Source organism: Temnothorax nylanderi, unplaced genomic scaffold (genome assembly GCF_030848795.1).
Source record: "Temnothorax nylanderi isolate EJ_2023f unplaced genomic scaffold, tnyl_v1.0 TNYL_tig0254_pilon, whole genome shotgun sequence".
Lineage (NCBI taxonomy): Eukaryota > Metazoa > Arthropoda > Insecta > Hymenoptera > Formicidae > Temnothorax > Temnothorax nylanderi.
Genome location: NW_027249316.1, coordinates 155,078 through 174,339, shown reverse-complemented (window position 1 = coordinate 174,339; position 19,262 = coordinate 155,078). Strand labels below are relative to the sequence as shown.

General features: G+C 41.3%; 1 protein-coding gene and 1 pseudogene across 1 annotated transcript in view; both read right to left on the bottom strand.

Moving 5' to 3' along the window:
* Positions 1-19,262, bottom strand: part of LOC139779989 (uncharacterized) — a 235,646-nt gene that overhangs the window by 72,022 nt on the left and 144,362 nt on the right. The gene's annotated exons all lie outside the window — the stretch shown is intronic.
* LOC139779987 (uncharacterized) lies at positions 1,385-17,387 on the bottom strand (annotated as a pseudogene).

Genomic DNA, 19,262 nt, shown 5'->3' with positions numbered 1-19,262 from the left:
ACCCCTCCCCCGCGGCGCCGGAAACGCGGTACCCCCCTCCCCCTCCCCCGCGGTGCCCGAAAACGCGGTCCCCCCTCCCCCTCCCCCGCGGTGCTCGAAAACGCGGTCCCCCCCCCCCCCCCCCCCGCGGTGCCCGAAAACGCGGTCCCTCCCCTCCCCCTCCCCCGCGGTGCCCGAAAACGCGGTTCCCCCCCGGCGGTACACTTCCCCCTCCTCTCCCGCGGTATACCCCCCGCCCCTCACCCCCCCCCCTCATTGCCCCTTGGTTAGAGCGCCCATAGCTTACCTACTGATCGACATGGATAGAAGACTAATAAGTTTGAATTGTCTGTAATATTTCTTGCTTTTTTCATACTAATTTGGTAGGACATTGTGATTGAGGTTAAGTTAGGTTAACCGGTGTTTTCCACATGGTAAATGGATACAGTAATGTATTCGTCGTTTAATTGTATTTCGGGTGCGTTCAGGGAATTTGCTATTAGCGCTATTGCACCATTCATCGCTCATTAGATGCATGTAAAATAAGATTAGAATGACGCAATAGCGATGATAGCGCGCGTATTGTTAATTGTTAAATACTTCGAAGCGAAGATTATGGGCATCTCCAAAGCATATACATATAATTGCTGAGCGTTTAGAGCTGGTTTTATTCTAATTCTATGGCTTTATTAATAAGTAACTGCAATTGAATATAATTGTTTCCCAAAAATTACATCGAATGCTTGGTATAGATTTTCTATCATGGATAGAACATTACAATGTAATAACGACAAATTTTAGTAAATAAGTTTTCAGTACTTATGTATTTAAAATATATTTATAGTTTTTTATTGTATTTTGATTAGAGGGTGTTAGTTAACAACGCTGCTGGAAGAAGAATTAATGCATATTTAGATTCTAATGCCTAAAATGTATATGTATATTTGTAATTTTTTAATTGTATTTTAATTGGGAAAAGTTAGTTGACGAAGCTATGCGGCTATGCAGTTTCGTTAACTAAAGTTGGGTTACGTTTAATCTGCCATATGATTTTAAGTTACCTGTATCATATAACTTTAAGAACAAAATTTAAATCTGAATAAAAAACCTTATGTATATATCAGCCTTCATTTTATCTTTTATTTAATATAATTTAGTTTTAGTCTTACATTTATTCCTGTAGAGGGAATTATTTACTTTGACATCAAACAGATATCGAAATGACAGTCAAAATCACCATCAAGGTATGGGACATTTTGCAGTCATATTGCCATCATTTTGCCGGCATTTCATCACTCTTTTTGACATCATATGACGACAATTTGACATCACTTTGACTAAGTTGTTTTCATTGGGTTGTTACCCTAAACTTTAGTGTAACAACCACTTCAGATTAAAGTAAACTTCAGTGTTCAAGTTGAGTGTTAGCTGAAGTGTTATTCTCAACTTGAGAATTAATTTGAGTGTTACGGGTGTTACAACATAAGTCATAATTTAAATGTACAATATTCGTGCCGATGAATGGTGCCATCTCATCACTTTACCAATAGTCTATTAAAAATTTTATTAGCGCTTCTTTAAACTTGATATTTTTTAGTTCTCCTGAAAAATCTGATGGGCGTACTGAATCAGCTCCAGAAATAACGTAGTTACGATTTTCAGAGCTGCCTCGTAGAACATGTTCGTTATCTTTTATAGAAGGAGTGAAATAACGGTAAAAAATTATAGCGATTGTGTGTGCATCATATCTAACCACTATTTGTAAAATTTTCTTCGAAATTTTACCGAATGTTAGCGGTATTTCCTTCATTAAATCCAACATGAAAAAACCGTCGATAATAACAATATCTATATTCTGCGGTTCTTCACTATCAATTTTTTGTTCTAAACACTTTAGTAAACCTGATTTGTTGGTTTTACAAATTGTTCCGTCTACATGGCATAGTGACAAAGGTACAGGTGTCAAAGGGTAAGATAAAACTTTTTCAATATCAATCTTTTGTTCAATTGAAACCCCCAGAAGCCGTTCAAACAGGTCTCGTTGCATTCGAACTTCTTGAAATTTTCCTAAAACAGTAATCTTCTTTTTTTTCAGTGCATCCGTAAATGTTAAAATTTCATTTTTCTTAATTGCTTTCTCAACTCGTCCACTGTCTTAAGCACATTCAGAAATAAATTTTTCACGCTATTTATTGCCACTTTTTTCAATATTAATTAGAAATTCAGTTATAGATTCTGATACCGCTTGTCCACTTGAAATATTATACAGTAAATCTGTATCCAAATCCTTTTCAAAAGGGTTAATATTTTGATTAATAGCATCCATAACATTTCAAGCTGTATACAACTTTTTTTTATTCTATTTTTCTCTAAATCTGCAATATTATTTTCAGCTTTTTTTAATCCAGTTTGTTCCAAAACGTTACATATTATCGTTGATCTAATACTGTGACTTTTACACCAGCGTTGACGAGCTGAAATTGAATTTGTACAATGTAAAATTCCTGTAAATCTGTTTGCAGCATCCGCATTGATCGTCTGCTCTAGAGTTAAATCAATTGGTTGTCTAGAAAACGGTTTGTCTGTTCTTTTAATACCAAAAGATCCTTTTTCAAATTTCTCTTTCAATCCAGGATGAGTTTCATTCACTTTTATTAAATTATCATAATATTTAACCAACCAACGAGCGTAATTAGGTTGATTAAATATAAAAAATAAATTTGCAATTTTAGGTAAAACATATTTGAAGGACTCAAAATTCGCAGTACAAATACTTGTACTTAACATAAAATAGTAGTTAACAAGATTTACATAAATTATATAAAATTGAGGAGTTTTGCCATGTTCACCATTGATTGTTTGTTCACTATATATATATATACGTTTATTGACTCCCCTCAGGGTTGCAAGGCGTTTTGAATGGACGTTCCCAACCTTTTACAAAAAACTTACACAAAAACTCTTACTCTACCTCATCACTAGTCTTTACAAACTAATTACCCTACCCATCTGTACACACACACACACACACACACTCGCAGTTTCTCTAACCTATGGACTTCCGTTTCCGTTTACAAATATCTTCTCACTCATGCCTTCTTTCTCACTCACTCTCTCTTTTCCTCCCCCTCCCTCTTTTCCCTCCCTCTCTACATCTCCCTCTTCCCCCCTCACCTCTTCTAACCTCCTCAACCAACTCTCCCTCTCCCCCTCATCCCCCAACACTTCTCCAACCATTTCCTGCTACGATCTCCCTCCCCCCCAATCCGCACATTCCTCCCACACATGTTCCTACGTCTCGTCCCCACCTCCACATACCCTGCACTTTCTTTTTTTCTCTGCCACTCAATATTTCCCTCCCCTCATACCGCCCCCCAGTCTATACCTGGCCACCCTTTGCCACCTACTTCCCCCCCAGCTCTTTTTTAAATACCCCGGCACCCCCTCTCCCTTTACCATGTCATACCACCTATTAAATTTTGCTTCCCCTATCTCCTTCCACCTCTCCTCTTTTTGCCTCTGCCTTTCTCTCTCATACACGTTTTCCCCTCTCCACTTCCCTTTCTCCCTTAACTCCTCCACCTCCTCTATCTTCCATCCCCTACTCTCCGCCGCTTCTTTTCTCTCTTCCTCCCAACCCCTTAAACTCTCTTCTTTTTTCGCCCTTCTCCTCATTTCCTCCCAGCACTCCCTCGCCAGCTCCCCTCTTTTTCCCTCCTTCAGCTTTTTCTCATACCCCCATGCTCTCATAACTGCCCTTCCTCTTAGTTTCTCTCTTTGCATCTCCCCCCTAATCATAGACCTAATATGCACCTTTCCACTCCCAATACCCACCTTAAATACCTTTTCTGTAACCTCTCTATTTCCCCTCTTTCCCTCCACCCCCATATTTCAACTCCGTAACTTATCACCGACCATATCAATTTATCAAATAACCATAGTCTCCTGCTCCAATCCTTCCCCAAACCTCCTCTTTCCAATCCTCCATACCTGTCCTAGTAACGCCGCTCCTCTCCTTACCCTCTCTCTTACGTGTTCGTCCTGCCTCTCATTATATTTTATTACATAACCCAAATAGCAGAATTTCCTCACCTCCTCAATTACCCTACCCTTTCATCTCCAGCTCACCTTTTTCCACCTTCCCCCCCTTTCTACATCGCATTACTTTTGTTTTTCCACTATTCAATACCAGTCCCCTTCTGTCCAAATATTCCTCTAATTTTCCCATCATTCCCTTCATATCTTCTTCACTCTCCGCCAACATCGCTATATCGTCCGCATACGCCAAAGTATATAACTTCCTCCCTCCCAACCTAAATCCACCCCACCCACCTCTTCTCAGCTCGTCATCAATATCCGCCAACAGCAACGTAAACAGACTCGGGCTTAACGGGCACCCCTGTCTAACTCCCCTTCCTGTCCAGAACCTCTCTCCCAGCTCCTCTCCCACTCTCCCACTTTCCCACTCACTCTGCATACCGTCTCCTCCAACAGCTTCTAACATATCCTCACTAAGCCCTCCCTCACTCACCTTTTCCTCATCGCTTCCACCAGTATCCTCCTGTCCACCGAGTCAAAAGCTGCCTTCAAGTCCACGAACAACACCACCATCTTCCCCTTCTTCCCATTTACCTGCCTATTTATTAAATAATTCAACACATAGATATTGTCCGTGGTCCCTACCCCTCTCCTAAATTCTGTCTGACTCGGCGGTAGCAAGCCCTTCCCTTCTACCTCCTTCCTCAGCCTTTCCGCCAAAACGGCAGCGTATACCTTGTACGCCGTTTGTGTTAAAGTCACCCCTCTGTAGTCCCCCACTTTCTCCCCCTCCCCCTTCTTTCCTAGGGGCACTATAATTCCTTCCCTCCAATCCTCCGGCCAACCCTCTCCTTTCCACACTCTATTACACACCTCCCACAACCATTCTTTCACCACCTCCCCTCCAAACTTCCATACCTCATTTGGAATTCCATCACTTCCCATCATTTTTCCCTCCCTAAGGTTTCCCACCACTTTCCACACCTCCTCTCTCCTTATTTCCTCCTCTTCCTCTTCCAACTCCCCCTCTCTTCTTGCTCCCATCCTCACCCTCCCTTCCACTCCTCCCAACAAATCTCTAAAATACCTATCCCATTCTTGCATACTAATTCCCTCGTTCACCCTCCTCCTCCTCTTCCTCTCCCTGTTTACCACCTTCCATACCTGCCCCTCTGTCCTAATCTCCTTTACCTCCGCTTCCCATTTTTCCACTTCCCTTCTTCTCTTCTCCTCACACAGCTTCTTGTATCGCTGTTTTTCCTCCCTATAACTGTCCCCATTCCCCCCTTCCCTTCTCCATTTCCTTAGCATGAGCATAACCTTTCTCTTCCCTCCCTTACATTCCTCATCCCACCAGCCCCTCTCTCCGCCCTTCTTTCCCTTCCCATTCACTTCCCTTAATACCTTCCCTATCTTCCCTTTTAGCCTCTGCCACTCCTCTTTCACTCCCCCTCCCTGAAATTGCTTATCCCCCACTAAATCCTTAAATTTTTTCCTGTCCTCCACCGACCAATCTCCTCTCCCACTTCTTCCCTTTGCCCCCTTCCTTTTACCCGAATCGTCCTCCACCCCTTCTACCCACGCCGTCACTGGCTGGTGGTCTGAGTCGACCTTCGCTTCCACCACTACCCTTTCTATCTTTTCCTTTGTCCTCCTGTCCCCCAACACGTAGTCAATCACTGACTCCTCTCTCCCCCCTGTATATGTCCATTCTCCCTCTTCATCTCCTCTAATTCCTCCGTTAAAAATCGCCCACCCATGCTCCTCCAAAAACCTACATAGCTTTCTTCCCTCCCCGTTTACCTTGCCATCTTTTGTTCTTCTTTTTCCTTCACCCTTTTCTTCCTCTCTCTCTTCTACGAAACCTCCCTCTTTCCCCGTCCTTGCGTTAAAATCCCCCCCTTATCAGCACCCTCACTCCCGTCTCTATCTCCTCCACCCATTCCTTTAGCTCTTCCAGTTTCCTGTCCATATCCTTATTTATATACACTCCTACTATCCTCCACCACTCGTCCCCTAACCTTACCTTTATCGATATCATCCCTTCTTTATCTTTTTTGTCCTCCCTTTTTCCATTTTAACCCCTACCCTAACCCCTATTATCATTCCTCCTACCGCTCTTCCCTTCCGATTCTTCCTCCCTGCTTTTTGCACTTCCCATACGTAACCTCTCGGCAGCCTTTCCTTTATCTTTTCCCATCCCTTTCCATCCACCCACGTCTCACATAACACCATTACATCCCATTCCTCCAGCCCCTTCCAGAACTCTTTATCTTTATTTGTTAACCCCGCCACATTCCAAAAAGCCACCTTGTATATTCTCCTTTCCTCCTCTCTCTCTCCCCTCTCTTCCTCCTCCCCCTTCTCCTCTCTAAATCTTTTCTCTAATTCCTCCCTATTCTCCTTCTCTTTTTCTACTCTTCTTTCATCTACCCTACCCGTTCCCTCTCCCTCTTCTACTCCCCCTGCTTTTGTCCTTCATCTCTCTTGCCTTCTTCCTCTTTCCCTTGCCCTGCCTCCCAACACCTCTCTCTACTATCCCTGAGCACATCTCTTACCTCATCCCACACCCACCGCTCCCCCTCTATCCATACCTTTCCCTGCCCTATCCGTACCCTTTTACCCTCTCCTCTTGCCTTCCATGCAATTTGATTTACCCTCCATTTTATCCTCCTTTCTTCCCATGTCAAATCTTCCTCTATCCAAGTACTTTCATCTCTCAATTTCCACTTATTTCTCATTATTCTTGACTTCTCTTCCTCACTTCCTACTCTTACCACTGCCATACCTCCCTTCTCTCTCCTTCCCGCATCTATTTTTCTAATTTCCTCTATCTTAACCTCCACTCCTATATTTTTCATCACCTCCTCTATTCCCCCCTTTATTCCTCCCGCATCCTTTTTTACTCCTTTTATCAAAATGTTTCTCTTCCTTTCTCCCCTCTCCTTCACTTCACACCTCCTTTCCAGCCTTTCCACCCTCTCCTTTCAGTCAGACTCCCCCCTCCCCTCCGCCCTTCTCCCTGTTTCCGCTTCCTTCTGCACCTTTTCCTCCAGCGTGACCTCCCTCCTTTAACTCCATCTTTATCCCCTCCAATTTTCGTTCCAAATCTTCTATTCTATTCTTAAACTCCTCTCTCTCCCTGCTCCATTTATCCTGTCTCTCCCTTAACTCGTTCCTTATCTTCTCCACTTCTTCCACCATTGCCTTCCTCTGCCCCTTCGCCACCTCTCTTAAGTCCTCTCTCACCCCCCTTAACCCCTCCCTCAGCTCCTCTCCTAATTCTCTCAGCAACCCTTTCATATCCATATCTTCCCCTCCTGGTAGCGTTCTCTCAATCTTCCTGCTTTTCTTAAAAAAGTCCTCGCTCCCTTTTCCTTTCCCAACCGCTCCTTCTTCCTTCTCCATTGTATCCCTTTTCCTCTTGAAAAGCTAATCTATATTCCCCGTACTACCGCGTCTTTCTTTCCCTAATTTATCCGCGAACTGTGCTATCTCCTCTCCTCCTACTCTATGGCCGTACTGCTTCCCCGCGCTATTCCCGAACTCCCCAGAATTCCCTAGTTTTACCCTAGCCCTCTATACTCTTCCCCTTCTACGTCTGCCTCTCTAACCTCAACCTTCTTGTTTCTTCTCTGCCTCCACGGGCTCTCTCTCTGAACCATCCGCGCTTCCTCCACTCTCACACCTTCCCTCTCACTCTCTGATCTCTCCCCTCGCTCGTCACACTCTCTCTCTCACTCTACCTCTCACACTCGCACTCCGCTTTTCACACACCAAATACGTCGTCTCACACCTAACCAACCGGAAACGGAAGTCCGATTGTTTGTTCACTATATATTTCATATTTTTCAAGCAATTGTAGAAGACAATTGTTGTCTATAACGGGAGTCACTGATGTTTTTTTTTTTTAATCTTGGACATATTGTATTATATCATCGCTTATTTCTATATTATTTTTATTCAAAAAACTTTGAAAATGTAAAACTTGAAGGGCCAAAGACATTATAGGATGCAATCTTTTACACCTGTTAAAATGCTTTCCATCATAAATCCACTTATTGAACCATTTGCCAACATTTCACTATTTACCATGTTATTAGATAAACCACAATTATCTATGAATTTTCCTATCGCTTTGAAGTAAGCCATCATAATGTGAAATAAGCCTACATGTATAAAAAAGTTATTAAATTTTGGATTTTTAGTAGCTTGTATTTGAAGTGCGATTTTAGCAATCGCTAAATCGTATGTTACCTGCATGTAAGTCTCACCACATTCTTCAGCGACCTTTTGGCTCTGAATCATTGTTTCTAGAACTACCGATGTATTCGTCGAAGTTAAGTTAATTGTAGTTAAATACGAAATCTTCTGTTTACAAGAATTATCAGCAAATATTAGGCTATTAAAACCTACCCACATAGATGTGTCGTGAATTTTTAATGCGTGAGATATCATCCACACAAGATTTATTTGCTTCAATGCTTTCATATTATTTGGGACTGAAAGGCGCAATTCAGCATGAAGAGGTTGTTTCTAATACTTTTGGCTTTTTAGAGTATCATTCTAATTCGGAGATTATTGCATCAAAAGTTTGTCTTCTTTTTTTTAAGCGTTGTTCTGTTGCACATTCTGCTTCATTGACATTATTTTCATTAGCATCATCATCAATTTGGGATGTCTCTATAACATTAACATTAATATCTTGAAAGATAATACCCACAGTATCGTGCAAAGTATACTTTCCAGTAAGGGTATCAACGAATCTGTCAAAATTATTGAAGGCTAATCTTGTACATAAGTTTGGTGATCGTAATATATCTTCAGGACAAATTTGTAATCAACTAGTAGAGGCAAAAGTCGCTTCTGTTTCTAATTCTTCTATAACAAATAGGGAATAGTGAGAGAGGCAATCGGAGCCACGCGCGGTAATTATTGCGCAATCAATATATAGTCAATAAGATAAAATATATTAGTCAATACATATTTGGACGTTTCGACATTTTCTTTGTGTCATCTTCAGCGTGTAAACAAAATTAATATACATGAAAATTACAAATGATATAAAATTAACGGTCAAAAGCGATAAAATGATATAGTTGATCGGTCGACAAGCGCAGTCAAATCAATAAAATAATAAAAGCCATACGAATGTTCGGTAGTCTGTCAGGTTGTGGATATGCCAGTATGCAACTGCTCCGAATTGATCGCATCTTCGACGCTTAACTCCCAGGTTGGAAGACCAGGAAGAAAGGAGAGATTCAAATTCGATTGTCCTTTCTAAAGCGTAAATTGGGCCAAACGAGCAGACAATTACAAACAAGAATTAAGGAACACCTTAATCATATAAAAAGGAATACGTCTAATCATTCTGTTATAACAGATCATAGATTAGCATTAAATCATGACTTTGATTGGGATAACGTGGAAATTCTTAATAATGAGTCGTATTTTTATAAACGTTTAATTTCGGAGATGTTGTGCATAAAGAGACAGGAAAATGGATTGAATCCGCAGACGGACACGGAAAGTTTACCGAACACTTATTTGAACGTTATTGATAGGTTATCCTATCTATTGGAGGTTATCCTATCCATTGGAGGAACCAAAAATTTAGATTCCTCCGTTGTGAATATATTTATCCCCACCGTTAACCCATGTACATACCGCTTTTATTATTTTAATCTTCCGATTTTCTATCAACGCTTCACTGACTCACGACACGTCAGAGTGACAGGTACATTTTAACACTGCGACTTTCTGTTCTGTAATGCTCCGTAAATAAGAAATTGGAATTGTAATCCCATAGATTTTAATACTGATACATTACGTTTTTTAATAATATATTGCGACTTCGATTTACGCTTTAGAAAGGACAATCGAATTTGAATCTCTCTTTTCTTCCTGGTCTTCCAACCTGGGAGTTAAGCGTCGAAGATGCGATCGATTCGGAGCAATTGCATACTGGCATATCCACAGCCTGACAGACTACCGAACATTCGTATAGTTTTTATTATTTTATTGATTTGACTGCGCTTGTCGACCGATCGACTATATCATTTTATTGTTTTTGACCGTTAATTTTATATCGTTTGTAATTTTCATGTATATTAATTTTGTTTACACGCTGAAGATGACACAAAGAAAGTGTCGAAAAGTCCGAATATGTATTGACTAATATATTTTATCTTATTGACTATATATTGATTGCGCAATAATTACCGCGCGTGGCTCCGATTGCCTCTCTCACTATTCCCTATTTGATTTATTTAGGAGAGCCTATACTTAGTTTGTTATCTTCTATAACAGTATAGCTGCAACAATGGCCGTATTTGTTGATAATATTGTTGCGCCCGTGCTGGGACACCCGTTTGTGGGCTGAATTTGGCTCCGGAGAAGCTTCAAGCCGAAGCGCGATCCCTAACGACGGGATGTATTGATCGGTTTAGAATAACAACTTCGACTGTCGGATCTACGGGGAGACTCCGATCGTTCGGACGTGTTCTCCACCTGAAACGCATTATTGTACAGAGTTCCTAATAAACCCTTGAGTTCCTTTTATAAACGAGTGTTGTCTCTTTTACGCGAGTCCGGGAGTGCGCGGCGCGAACGCGAGTGTCTCAAAGATAGCGGAGCGCGGCGCAACATTTTGGGGGCTCGTCCGGGATAGGACGAGCGAGAGCGGACGATAGAGGAATCCGATGACGAGCACTGAATCGACGACAGTTCCTACGACGAGGAAAAGAGCGCGGATGGCGACTCCAAGGCCGAGTGCTCCTCAGCTCGAGGCAGAAATGGAGATACGAGTCGGCCCGAGCGCCCCTCAGCTCTCAGCGGAGGTGGAGATCCTGCGAGCAATGCTGCAAGAGATGCGGTAGATGCGCGAGGAACACGCGGCGTTGTTGCGGCACGAGATGCGGGACCTTCGCGTCAGGATCGCACACAGTTAAGTCTTTCTGATAACGAAGATTCGGGGTCGCGAGACGCGTTCGTGGTAGTGAATCGCGGAGAGGGAGACCCGCGTCGCGATATTGAATGGGGACAGAACCTTAAATTAAAGCCTGATACGTATGACGGGACAATCCCGTTGCGTGAATTCTTCTCGCAATTTGAACTGATTGCTCGGGCGAATAGATGGAGTGACGCGACAAAAACGATTATTTTAGCCTCAAGTTTAAGAGGAAAAGCGCGTTCTATTCTCGAAAATGTTCAAGATTTGGAAAATCTGGATTATTCAGAGTTAAAGTCGAAGCTCGAGCTGCGTTTCGGTGAGGGGGTTTATTCGCAGAATTATTACTCGCAATTTACGAACCGAAAGCAGAAATTTGGGGAAGATCTCGCCGAACTCGGTTCAGATCTTGAAAGACTAGCTCGACTGGCGTACCCCGAACGCTCTTTCCCGGTTCGTGACAAAATCGCTTGCTCCCAATTTATTTCTGCGCTCACAAATGGCTTTATACAAAGGACTTTCCAGCTGGAGGGGATAACCTCTCTTAAATTAGCCGTAGAGAGAGCAAAAGCGGTTAAAATTATTCAGGGGGATAATTTTGAAAAGAGAAGGGAAAATTATAACAATTACGAAAAGAGAAGAGAGAATTATAAAAATAATTACGAAAGAACGAATGAGAAAAATGCGCGTAAAGGGAGTAATGAGGAAAAGAAAGAAGAAGGAGAGAAGAAGGTCGGAAAGGGAAACCGGCGAGGCAGCCAATTTGGCGCCAGCCGGGATAAAGAATGCTGGTCTTGCGGGAAAACGGGACATATCCGGTATGAATGTCCCGGAGAGTTGGGAAACGCGAGTTAGTCGAACTTAGCGGGGTGGGTTCGACCTGCGAGAATAATACCCCGTCTGTTAAACGTTTTATTAGTCCTAAGTTTAATAAGAAAGATTTTTGTTATGATGGTTTGTTGGATGGAAAACGTTGCTCTTTTAAAGTTGATACGGGCTCCGATGCTTCAATTATTAGTAGTAGATTGATTAGCAAAAATAAAGAAAGGATCGAGTTAGAGAATCAAGATTTAAGATATCCCACTGGGGAAAGAGTTTCATTTGAATTTAAAGTTTTTGTGGATGTTCAGATTGGAAAATATTCTTTGAAGATGCCAATGTTTGTAGCGGAAATTAGCGATGAATGCTTGTTAGGAGCAGATTTTCTTGAAACAGTTTTAGAATTCGAAAAGAAAATGAAGATTTATGATTGTTCTCGAGTAGTAGACTCTTCTGAAAAAGTTTTGCCTTTTTTAAAAGAACTCTATAAAAGAGATTCTGTAAACCTCAATAAAACTCAGAGGGACATTTTCCTTGCCTTTTTAAATGATTATCAAGATGTGTTTTCCGATGAAATTATTGCTGGTAATTGCGATATTATTTGTCATAACATAAATGTGGAAGATTCCTCCCCAATAAAGTAGGTTCCACGTCGTATCCCAATCCGAATGCGTGGCGAAGTAAATCAAATAATAGAGGATATGAGGAAACAGGGAGTAATAGAGGAATCCCAAAGCCCTTGGGTTTCGCCCGTTGTTTTGGTGAGAAAGAAGGATGGATCGATTAGATTTTGTGTTGATTATAGAGGAATAAACACCATAACCAAAAAAGATTCCTTTCCACTCCCTAGGATTGACGACATTTTTTATCAATTCGCAGGTAATTCTTGGTTTTCTATTCTGGATTTGAAAAGTGGGTACTGACAGATGAAAATTCGCCCAGAAGACCGCGAGAAAACCGCTTTTTCCATCGAGAATGGATTGTGGCAATTCACCGTAATGCCTTTCGGTTTATGCAATGCCCCCGCGACATTCCAGCGTTTGATGGGGAAAGTTTTAAAGGAATTTTTGGGGAAAATTTGTTTAGTTTATTTAGACGACGTGATCATTTTCGGGAAGAGTTTTTCAGAGATGTTGGAGAATTTGAAAAGAATTCTTCAACGTTTTCGGGAAGTAAACCTAAAGATAAATCCAAAGAAATGTGTTCTTTTCGGGAGGAACGTTAAATATTTGGGGCATATAGTCTCAGCAGAGGGTGTTACCACAGACCCTGAGAAAACTTCTGCAGTGAGTAACTGGCCAGTCCCACATAATAAGAAGCAATTGCGGAGTTTTCTGGGATTTTGCTCTTATTATCGTAGATTTGTGAAGGGGTTCTCTTCATTAGCAAAACCCCTGTATTCACTTACGGAAAATTGTTCTAAATTCGTTTGGGAAGGGGAATGCCAAAATGCTTTTGAGAAGTTGAAGAGGGTCTCGTCTTCTACCCCGGTTCTTACTTTTCCAAATGAGGAGGGGGAATTTATTTTAGATACCGATGCTTCTAACATAGGCGCGGTTCTTTCGCAAAGGCAGGAAGGGAAAGAAAAGGTTATTGCTTATTTTAGTCGGGTGCTTAGCAAGACTGAGCGAAATTATTGTGTGACCCGACAGGAACTTCTGGCTATTGTATAGATTCCATAAAGTCTTTTCGTCACTATCTTCTAGGACAAAAATTTTTGATCCGCACGGATCACGCTTCTTTAAAATGGTTGATGTCCTTCAAGGAATTGGAAGGGCAGTTGGCACGTTGGCTGGAGAGTCTCCAGCAATACGAGTTTGAAATTCTATATCGGAAGGGACAGACCCACAAAAATGCCGACGGGTTGTCTAGACGGCAATGTGAGATGTCCGGCTGTGGGTACTGCACCAAGGTAGAGAAGAAAAGTGCCGAAGAGCAAGCTAAATCTGTCGCTCGCATAGTTCTCGGAGGAAAAAGTCTCGAGGGCTGGCGTAGGGATCAGGAGGAAGATCCTGGAGTTGCAATCTTTCTTCGAGCCAAGGAGGCGGGTGAACGTCCTCCGCGCTCCGAGATAATCACTAAAGATGTTTCTGTCCGAATTTACTGGGCCTATTGGGACGCACTTGTTCTTAAGGATGGAGTCCTTTATAGGAGGTGGGAGGCTCCCAATTTGAAGTCAAGCCTACTCCAGCTTGTTGTTCCTCGCAAACGCGTGACGGAGATTCTAAAGGGGGCTCATGATTTCTCTTCAGGCGGACATTTCGGGGTGAATAAAACCCTAGAAAAGATTCGAAAACGCTTTTATTGGGCGACTTGCAAGCAGGATGTCGAGAATTGGTGCAAATCTTGTGACATCTGCATAGCCAAGAAAGGCCCTGTGGGAAAGGGAAAGTCTCCTCTTCAAATCTTTAACGTCGGGGCTCCGCTTGTAAGGGTACAGATGGACATACTTGGTCCCCTCCCGACGACTTGTTCTGGGAGTAAATATCTCTTGGTCATTGTAGATTGTTTTACGAAATGGGTAGAAGCTTTTCCGCTCAAGAATATCAGGGCAAAGACTGTGGCGGATGTTTTCGTTAGCCATTTTATTTCTAGGCACAGAGTTCCTGAGGAGGTCCACACGGACCAGGGAAAGAACTTTGAATCTAGACTCTTCGCCGAATTAATGGTCCTTCTCGGAGTAAGAAAAACTAGGACCACGGCTTTGCATCCCCAATCAGATGGTCAGGTTGAGCGCCAGCATCAAACCATTACGAATTATTTAGCAAAATATATCTTCGAAAATCAGAAGGATTGGGACCGCTGGGTACCCATGTTTTTACTCGCTTATAGGTCATCTAAACACGAGTCAACTGGTGTTACTACCGCAGAGCTTTATTTTGCCCGAGATCTGAGGCTTCCTCTTGATTTGCTCCAAGGGAGTCCACCGGATCCTAAAAAATCCCAATCGATTGGAAACTATATTGGGGGCCTAAGGAAAAAACTTGAGGAGATTCATTTAGGTGTTAGGGAACGGATGAAAGTCAAGTCTTCTCGGGTAAAAACCTGGTACGATCGAGGTGCCAGGCAAACCCTTTTTGAGCTAGGGCAAAAGGTTTGGTTCTTCAATCCTCGAAGGGAGAAAGGAAAAGCCCCGAAATTACAGGGCAATTGGAAAGGATTTTTCTCCGTAGTGAAAAAAACTCAGCGATGTTGTTTATTGCATACAAAAGTCGCCTTCGCGGAAGAAGAAGGTAGTGCATGCCGACAGGTTAGCTCCTTATTTAGTCAGAAAAATAGAATAGATCGGAGCCCGGGGTAGAAATGGAGGGGAATAGAAATTATATTTAGTGAAAACTTTTGTTATTGTTCGTGTTACTGCGTTTGATACTTGTTTTCACAGATGGTCGAGAAAGATCCGGAAGAGTATTTGAAGAGGACTGACGAAGGCAACGTAGTCCCATCTTAACTCTTTGCGCCGTTTGATTAAGAAAACCGCCTCGCCCACGGTTTTTGACCGTGGTTTTCCCGAGGGACGAAGGGCAAATGCCGAGGCGGGGACTGGGGAGTCTTGCGAGACGTAGGGTCCACGGAAGTTCCCCCCCCATGTCCGAAGATATAGAAAAGGAGTCAACGCCGGAGACATAAAGGGGTCCACGCTGAGCCAGTCTAAAAGCGGTATTCCGAGAGAAGTCGTCCTGAAGCCAGCAAGGGGGACGAGCCTGGCCAGCTCTCCCCCGGGAAAGGCTGTAATAGGAGACCCAAGGAGGAAGAGGTCAAGAGGACCGAGTTTCTTGGAGAAGGAAATCTAAGGTGACGGAGCCCGGTAACCCGTAGCAGCAGCTCGGGGTAGGGCAGGAATCCGTCTCGGAGTCCCAGGAACAGAAACCGCCTGTTCAACTGCCCTTCTGGATTGTTGGGACGACAATCTTGAAGAGGGAGAGCAGTGTTGCGCCCGTGCTGGGACACCCGTTTGTGGGCTGAATTTGGCTCCGGAGAAGCTTCAAGCCGAAGCGCGATCCCTAACGACGGGATGTATTGATCGGTTTAGAATAACAACTTCGACTGTCGGATCTACGGGGAGACTCCGATCGTTCGGACGTGTTCTCCACCTGAAACGCATTATTGTACAGAGTTCCTAATAAACCCTTGAGTTCCTTTTATAAACGAGTGTTGTCTCTTTTACGCGAGTCCGGGAGCGCGCGGCGCGAACGCGAGTGTCTCAAAGATAGCGGAGCGCGGCGCAACAATATTTACAACTTTTTTGCTACTTGTCAAGCTTTTTAAAGCTATCCCAAGAGTAAGATGCTTCGAAGTTTTTGTCTTACCATTTGAAACCGCATAAATCGCATTTTCTGCAAACGGTTTCACTATTCTTTGGCAATTAGAACTCCGCTTACGTCGACGACTTTGGCCACTTAATAACGTAAGGTAAAAATCATTAAGCGTCTTTGGAATAGAACATTCTCCCGTTATTAAATCATTTGCTGTTAATTTATCAGGCATTTTATTTGGTTCTATTTTCAAAAGTTCTGCCCTTAAAATAAGTGCTGCTCTTTGTACAATATCACACTTTTCTAAGCTTTGAAAATCATGATTCTGCAGAAAAACGCCGCTATATGGTTTTACAATTTTTTTATTATTTATTGTAACAATTTCTATTTTGTTATAAAATGTTTTTAATATTTTTGTTTCCAAGCTGTGTGGAGAAAGAAGTCGAAGAAGAATATGCAAGTTGTTTATATTCAATATTCAGACGATCAACGTATAACGTATGTAAAAAGCTTAAAAAGTACAGATGATTTTTATTAATAATATTGTCGACAATGAAAGAGCATACTTCTTGATATGCTATTTTATGACAGTCTCGCGTAGTATGCCAATCTGTTCGTTTTCTCTGTGAAGTGAGCTCGCTTTTATAAGCATAATTATTTTGCAAATATTGTGATATGCAATTAATTGATTTTTTGACAGTATGTTTTCAATTTTACGAAGCATCTGTGCATCGTTCATTTGAATTGCATTACATTTAATATTTTCTGCAGCAGTATTTTTTTTTCAGATATATGCAAAGATTGCCAACGTCCATGATGTTTTTTCCGCTCAGTATTGCAAAATAAACATAGTATTTTAATTATTTCTTTCTCCTCTGAGATATCACATGCCTCTGCTTCATAACTAATTTCTTTATTGTTTACGGCACCAGTCTGTTTATAAGTGTCAGGCTCATCAGTCTAAATTTTACCACCGCTCTGCTATGTCATGTTACAAACATTTCACGAAATATACCGTTCAACGAATTTGTTATTACTTAGATCCCGACGCACAAATATGTAAGTTTCGGTGTTGTATAATATTGATATAATTTTCACTTAATTGCGAATTAATTTTTTGTCGTTTAGCTTTTAGATTCGGTGTAGTTAGGGCATTATGCTTGACTAATCGACATTTGTGAGTTGTGTATACACGCTTGAAAAGGACCGGATCCTCGGTCGAAACGTAGCGTTTTTCGATTAATAAATTTGGCCAGTTGGGTCGATTACAACATCTTTAGTAATTTTTAATTATTTACTGGCGACTCAAACTTCTTGTTCTGTAATTTCTTTATTTTCTTCACAGACATCTCCACCAACTTCACTAAAAAAAAAAGAATAACGGCTTGTGTTTTAATTATATATTGTGTAACTTTCTCATGCTTTAAAAATTTAAACATCTTTATAGTGTATTACAATGAAAAATATTTTAAGAAATGAGAAATAAATTGTAATATTGTTAATTTGTACATATTTAAAAATTATTGTATTGACTTGCTTCATATGTGTAGATGTTGATGGCTCTGATAATGATGGAGTTGTCGAAGAACAAGATTCGATAGCTGCAGATGTAGGTTTATATTTACTCATTAACGCCGTGAAATTTCTGTAACACTTGAAATGGTATCCTTGAACGTCACTTAAAACAGATGGCAAATAGACATTTTGGAACTTTAAATTGTTTTTTTGCGAATTTTGAGTATATCGATACATTTGTTTAAAGTATCTTAAGTAAATAAATTTAATTTGTTCTTTTTACTATTACAAAATACACAAAAAGTTTGTGATGAAGCCATTTTCTATAACGCAGAAAATACGAACGTAAACGTCCTTTAAGTTACAAGACTAAACGTATACTGAACTGAAACGGTTGAAGTTCAATTATTCGATAATGCCACAGCTACTCTTTTCAAAACAAAGAAAGCCTTTGACGAAGGTCATTTTAGCAAGCTTAGTTTATAATTTTTTGTTTGTTTGGAGATTGGAGATGAAGATCGATAAAATGCTGGTCTGGCAGCCGGGCTGCACTTCCTTAAGCTAACCTAGGTAATTTGTCTAAAATATTGCACTTATGTCATAATAACAAAGCTGAAATTTTGTGTACTAAATATTCACTTAATAAAATATAAAAAAAGTGTAGACGTAATATAACCCGTAATATGTGGATGGGAGTAAATGCATATTGATCTATAATCCTCGCTAACGTCTGGCAAAATGTTAATTCCGTCAGCGGGTTGCCAGATAACACTTTTTTTATATTTTATTAAGTAAATTTTTAGTACATAAAATTTCAGCTTTGCTACTATGACGTAAGTGCATTGTTTTTTTTTAAGGTGCCAGCATTAGTACCGCGTGCGCAGACCAATCGGTTCAAGCCTTATAACTTGAAAAATACTTCATGGAAAGAAACTTTATTATAGTGTTTTGAAAAACTCTCGAGGTAAGCTAGAAGAATATGTAATTGAAAATGGGGGTCCCCGTTCCAAAAATTGCCTTGAGCCTGATTGGGCCCCAACTGGGCCCCGGACCCAAAATCTAAGCCATCCATCAGATAGCTTTCTTCAAGCCCAATAACTTTTGTATTTAACATTTTTTCAAAAAATTCAATCCCTTCGAGATATTCCAGGGTTTCGTCCTTTTTTTATACCTTGTATGAACTTCGCTAACGTCTGGCAAGATGTTAGTCCCGTCTGGCAGGCTGCCAGACTGCACTTTTTTTTACATTTTATTAGGTAAATTTTTAGTACACAAAATTTCAGCTTTGCGAAAATGACGTAATTGGATTGGTTTTTTTGACAATGTTCAGGGGGTGCCGTCGCGCGGTGTTCCGACAGTTCGCTGCCAGACTGTCATTTTATTTACCGTCACCTCCAATGTAACAAAAAAAATCAAAAGCTAAGCTTGCTGAAATGACGTGACAAAAATGTTTACTGCCTCTCGGATTATAAGAAATGTCTACTCATAACAATATAAACTTAAACTGTATGTATATTAAGAAATCATAGTATAAAAAACTAAACTTATTAACTAAACACACACACACACACACACACACACACACACACACACACACACGCGCGCGCGCGCGCATTTCTTTATGCATATGTTTATGCACCTAGGCAAGTTTGTCTGGATTGACCTTTACAGTTGTGGCATAAAACAAATGCTAAACGGAGTAGACGCGT